Genomic DNA, 6,171 nt, shown 5'->3' with positions numbered 1-6,171 from the left:
CAACAGGGTCTGAAAGCTTTCTTATTGTCTTAAGATGATTTGCACCTCTTCTTGAAGCGGTTTATATGATCGTCCATCGACAGATCTACTTTGGCATCAGTTGGCTATATTTTTTGGCTTTCATTATTCATCTTTCCATTAGTAGCTCAAGATATAACAACTGATCAAAAATGTCTGACAGGGGAATGATGAAACAAGGGATGGATTTCTATGTTTTTTTGGTGAGAGTTTTATGCTCTGATCATCTTTTATTGTGCAATATGATCTGTTGTTACGGACTGCATTGATATTTTAACCACATGATTTTTAAGGTTGTGTTTGGTACATTGCCAGATAATTTTACAAGATAATATGGATTGTCTTCAAGATGGATTGTTACTATTAAATTATCAGTAATGTTGATTACTATTTTTGTTACATACAGATAATATTGCAGTAAAATTATTAAGAATTTTGATTGACATATTTAGTATGATATCAGATTTTTGGTAATGTAAAATTAAATTTTCAAAATATTCATAGTAATTTTGCTCTGATGCTCTTTTTTTCCTTGACGAGAAGCGGCGTTGCCACCCGCATTGCCCTCCCCACCCTTCATTAGCTCTTCTTCTTTGACAACCATCTTTACGATGGCCTCTCCCACAAGCTCATTCGTTGCTGCACCCTTCGTGTGCTTGACCTTTGTGTCAACTGCCTCTCCGACGATGTCCCTGCGAGATGAGGGAGGAGGGGGGGGGGTATGGGTGTTGCCCCGAGGGAGGTGGGTAGGGAGAGAGAGTTGGGTGTAGAGGAGGGAGGTGGGTAGGGGGAGTACGGTGAGAGTTGGGTGTAAAGAAGCCACAAGCAGGAGTGAAGAGGCCAAAATTTTTTAGGGATAATTTTATCTAAATTTTTTTTTGCAACATTGCTAAAGAAGTTATAATCTGGATAGCCATTCTTCCCTAAAGCTATCCAGATTACCTTCTAAAAAGCCATCTAGATTGCCATCCAAAAAGTATACCAAACATGATAATTTGGTAGGCTCAAATTAAATTATTGACAATCTGGATAAATTACCGGCTACCAAACGCAACCTAGACTTCTTGTGGATAGTAGGAGTTTAAGTTAATACTTCCTAGAGCCTATTGTTATTAGTCCCAAGATAACATCAACGACTACCATAAGTTAATAGTTCATTAGTTCCTAGAGCCCACTGTTTTGAGTTTTCAAAGCTTTGCCACGCCAGCTCTATTTTCAAAGCTTTGCCACGCCAGCTCGGCCTCGTGGCATAGGAAGAAATAGTGTCTAGCATCTTCACAATTGTAGGAACAACACAATATTTCCTAGATAAAGAGCAGCGCCATTAGGTAGACCCTCCATTGCGAGTATCCAAAGGAAGAATAAAATCCTTGTATGAGCTTTGATTCGCCACACCTAATCTCCATTGAGATCAAAAGTAGCACCTAGCAAGTTTGGTACACCACTTTCCTATCACTCGGCATTCAGACCAAAGTATCAACCCAGCACTGCATCCCATTTCGCTTTGAAAATGCATGGTACCTGCAATCCAACAGCAAGCAAATGATTCAATATTGTGTTCTCTCTATTTCAGACTGCGGGCATGGAATGAAAAACTGAGACGCATTGAATCCTGGACGGCATTGAAGAGGATGACAGAGCGGAAGAAACTTTTTGGCAACAGCGATGAAGAAAACAATGGATCAAAGACGGCAACACAATCCTAAATTTTTTCATATGTGCATCAAATCGGCGACGCAAGAACCTGATAATGAAAATTGTGTACAGGGGGGATCTGATCAGCGAAGGAGACGACATACATAAATCTTTCTATGAGCATTACTCTTCACTGTTTGGGAGTACTTCAGACATTTGTATTGAGGCGGCTTGGGCTCTTTGGATAGGTACAGTCTTTAGCATGGCCAAGAATACGTCGCTGGGACCCGACGGCTTTCCAATATCCTTTTTATCAAAAGTAGTGGGAGATTATTGCATGAGGATCTGGTAAAGGTCATGAATGCTATCCAACATCAAAACACAGACGTTTCCAGATTTAATTTCTCTTTTATGGCGTTGATACCTAAAATTTATGGGCTAGCCACGGTTATAAACTTCAGGCCAACATGTCTTGAGCACGCCATCATTAAAATCTTCTCTAAAATCCCCCTTTCAGAATGCCTTCATCCAAAGGCGTCTCATCTTTGAAAGTTATGTTGCTGCAACCGAGATCATATCAGAATGAAAAGCAAGGGTGTGTATGTAAAGTGGTCTTTGAGAAGGTATTTGATTGTATATCTTGGAAATTCTTGTGATGGCCTAGCCCGAGTAAAGAAACTCAGCCCACCAAAGTCCAAACAAAATAAAAAAAAGAAGAAAAAACAGAGGATATCGGGAGGAAGAAGACTCCTGTTGAGAGTCTTCTTCTCACAGTGAAAAAGAGAAGGGAATCCGAGTAAAAAACTGATTCTTCCTCTATAAAACTCAAGCCCCTCGCCTCCTCCTTCATGAATCATCCGAAAATCTTCCTTTCATCTCTTTTTTCTCTCGATTTTTCATTGTTCATTGCTCTTGGATTGAAGATTTTTGCCGGTGATTTCGTGGCCTAAAAATCTCTACGAAGAGTAAGGTATCCTCTCCTCAATCTTCCCTTGATTATAAACCAGAATTTTTGTCGATTATTACGGTGTTGTTTTGGAAAAAAAATTGGTACTAAGAACCTTTGTTTCGGATTTTTTTTTGGTTTTTCCGACGCCGTCCGCCGCCGGCGAGCACCCAGACCGAGTGTCACGGTTGCGCCGCCTCAGGCTAGACCTCTCCTCCCGTCGTTTCGACGAGATCCCGTGGGGGATTTGGACGGGAAAGAAGGGGGGATCGCGTCCCCTGTTTCGGTCAAAACAAGCCCGGGAAGAAGAAAAGAAGAAGGAGGGAAAAGAAAAGAAAAAGAAAAAGAAAAAAAGAAAAGAAAAAGAAAAGAAGAGGAAAAGAAAAGAAAAAAAAAAAAAAGGAAAAAAAAAGAAAAAAGAAGAAGAAGAAAAATAATATAATAATAATATAATAATAATAAATAGGATTTTCTCTCCTCTCTCTTCCGTGAAGAAAAAAAAAGAAAAAAAAAGAAGAAAGAAAAGAAGAAAGAAAAATAAAATAAATTAATTAATAAATAATGATATAAATAATAAAATATGAGAAAGAGAGTTTCTCTCTCTTCTCTCTCTCCCTTCAGCCTGAACTAGTATTTTATCTCTAGAATTGGACTTTCTCTCTTTATTTTCTCTTTCTAGAATCCTTCCTCTAGATTATTTTTCTCTCCTAAGATTTTTAAAATTTTGAAAAGAATGATGATAAATTTAAATGATCCTCGTGATGGATTTTTGATCTGTGATCGTCGGACGGTACACCGACATCCACTTTGATCAGATCAGGTATTTTTAGATTTTATTTCTCATGATTTTATTGAATTGTCCACATGATAATCTTAACATGATTTGATCTGATCGATCGAATTTGTTGAATCATATTGTCTGAAGAATTCAAGATGAGTTTTCTCTCTCTATAATTTTTTCTCTCTAAAATATTCTCTCTTGATTGATTCTCTCTCTAAAAAGGTTAGTGAATGAAGAAATTTTTTTTAATAATTCTGATCTGATTCTAATGAAGAATCCTGATCCATGATTGTCAGACAGCATACTGGCACCCACCTTGATCAGACCATGAATCTTTAGATTTGATCATCCATGATCCCGATCTAGTCATGACTTGATTTGATCATGTTGATTTCATCACTCGAGATATTGGACCAATCGTAATGTTGGATTGTGTCATCTGATTAATTCGAATTGTACCTCATGAATTCTCTCTCCTCTAATTATCTCTCTCTACTTGATTTTATGAAATCGATGAAGAAATCTCGGTCCTATCACTTCGAATCCGATTTGATCTAATAGTCAAATTTTGGATCGTTTAGGTCCTAATTAGATTTTGATTAGATAAAATTAGATGATCGAACCCAATCTAAACCGTTGAAATATGGTATTCGTATTCTTTCTAATTATTGAAATTGATTCTGTATAGGATTGTGGATGTTTGATTATGGGATATCACGATATGATCTACGAACAGAATTTTTGGAAAAAAAATTTATAGAATTATGTGGGTTTATTGGAATGCGTTCGAAGTAAGTAATGTTTCACTTTTTCTAGATTTATCGATAAATTATAATATATTTTTCTGACATAATTTGTGAAACGATGCATGAATTGGATAAATAATATTTTGTTATGAAAATATCTTATTTGAAATGTTATGATGAAGCATGATTGAACATATTGATTCCATGATGTATTATATTGATTGATTTCGATACTACATGTTTATATGTTTTATTATCGAAATTAGAATATGAAATATGATTTATGAAGAATTATGATATAAGAAACATGATGAATTGACAACCTGACTATGTAAAGGACCCTGCCAATGGGGGCATATACGTTGGCAATTGATTTGTCCCGAGGGTTTACGTCGCCAGAGAGACCAGCGACAAACCACCAGAGAGACCAGCGGTTCCGAAGGACTTTGCTGCCAGATGATTCGTAGCTCACTGCAAGAAGATACGCGGTGTTATGACCCTGTCACAGAAAAAATATGGTCATAGCTCATGGTTGACAAAAAGAATTTAAGAACGAAAGAAATTGAAATATCAAAAGAAACTTGAATTTTCGAAAAAAAATGAATTTGGTATGAATCGTGTTGCATAATTGAAATTGATTTCGAATTGATGAACTATATATGCTTATTTTCTATAAATGATTATTTACTTAAATGCCTGATGAAATCTGTTGAAAAGTGATCATTGCTTACTGGGCTGTCTAGCTCATTACCTCCTATTTTATTATTTTTACAGATGTTGAGGAATTAAGATGATACAAGATATGAATGGAAGAGTGATCAGAAGCAGAGTCTCTATACTTTTATTTTCGATTGAAAGTCTTATTGAATTTGATGTAAGGCCTATGAATCATTGTTGAATTTATTGAGATATTAAAGAAAAAAAAATTAGATCATTATATTTTAAATTTAAATTGTTGACTAATTATTTTGCTGTTGTTTTAGGATAGTATGATAAGATGCCTTGCATGCTTATGGGAAGAATTTTCTATGAGTATGCGGCGGTTGCCATGACCCTCGATTCAAAATCTCGGATCGGGGGCGTGACAATTAAAGTGGTATCAGAGCATAAGTAGATAAATTATGAAACATAGAATCAGATATAGAATGGGTGTAAGTGGATAGACACCAGGGACATTATAGTGTAGATCTTTGATGATTGTAGTGGGAGAAATATTTATAAATTTTGATTAAACATTGAGATTATGTATAAAAGGATCGCAAGAGATTATGACATATGGAGTTTGAAATATGATGGATAATCTATAAATCATGATATGATTAGTTAGATCTTGATCGAAAGTAATCACAAAAGGATTGACATAAAATTTTATTGTGCATTATGGTTATTAATTTGATCATTGGTTATTCAAATGAATTGTAAGTTTAAATTCGATGTGAGAATAATACTATAATATTACTTCTAGTTGAGAAGTTGACTATTATTGGCAAGATAAAGATTTGATGATAAAATATTATTCCAGGATGGACTAAGAAAAATCTTTTATGATGCTTGATTGGAATATTTATCGAAATTAAATTTGGTATGTGGATTACATATAAAGTGGCATAATAGGATGAATGCATATTTGAGGATATTGCAAAGAAACCTATTTCTTATTGATGAAATCGATTATGAGGTTGTAGGATATTCATCGTATTGAAAGCTTTAATCATCATCCTTAGATCTAAATAATGGATCTTATTATGTCTCTTGGAGATTACATGATGTGTATAAAATTTTAATTTAAAAATTTCATATCTAAGTTGATCAAGAGATTTTTTAATATTATTGTTGAGGTTGTTAATGAAAAATTGATATCTTTAGATTAAGATAAAAAAATTTGATTTATATTTATTTAAAATTATCGAAATTATGTGAATTTATAATTTAGAAATTTTGGATTTAGAAATTGATATGGAGTTTCTTTGCTTTTGTTAACGAGGTCCCTAATTGAATCTACTATTAAATGGAGATTTGATTTTTTTGAAGCTTGTATGAATGTT

Source organism: Elaeis guineensis, chromosome 7 (assembly GCF_000442705.2).
Source record: "Elaeis guineensis isolate ETL-2024a chromosome 7, EG11, whole genome shotgun sequence".
NCBI lineage: Eukaryota > Viridiplantae > Streptophyta > Magnoliopsida > Arecales > Arecaceae > Elaeis > Elaeis guineensis.
This window is presented reverse-complemented; position numbering follows the sequence as displayed.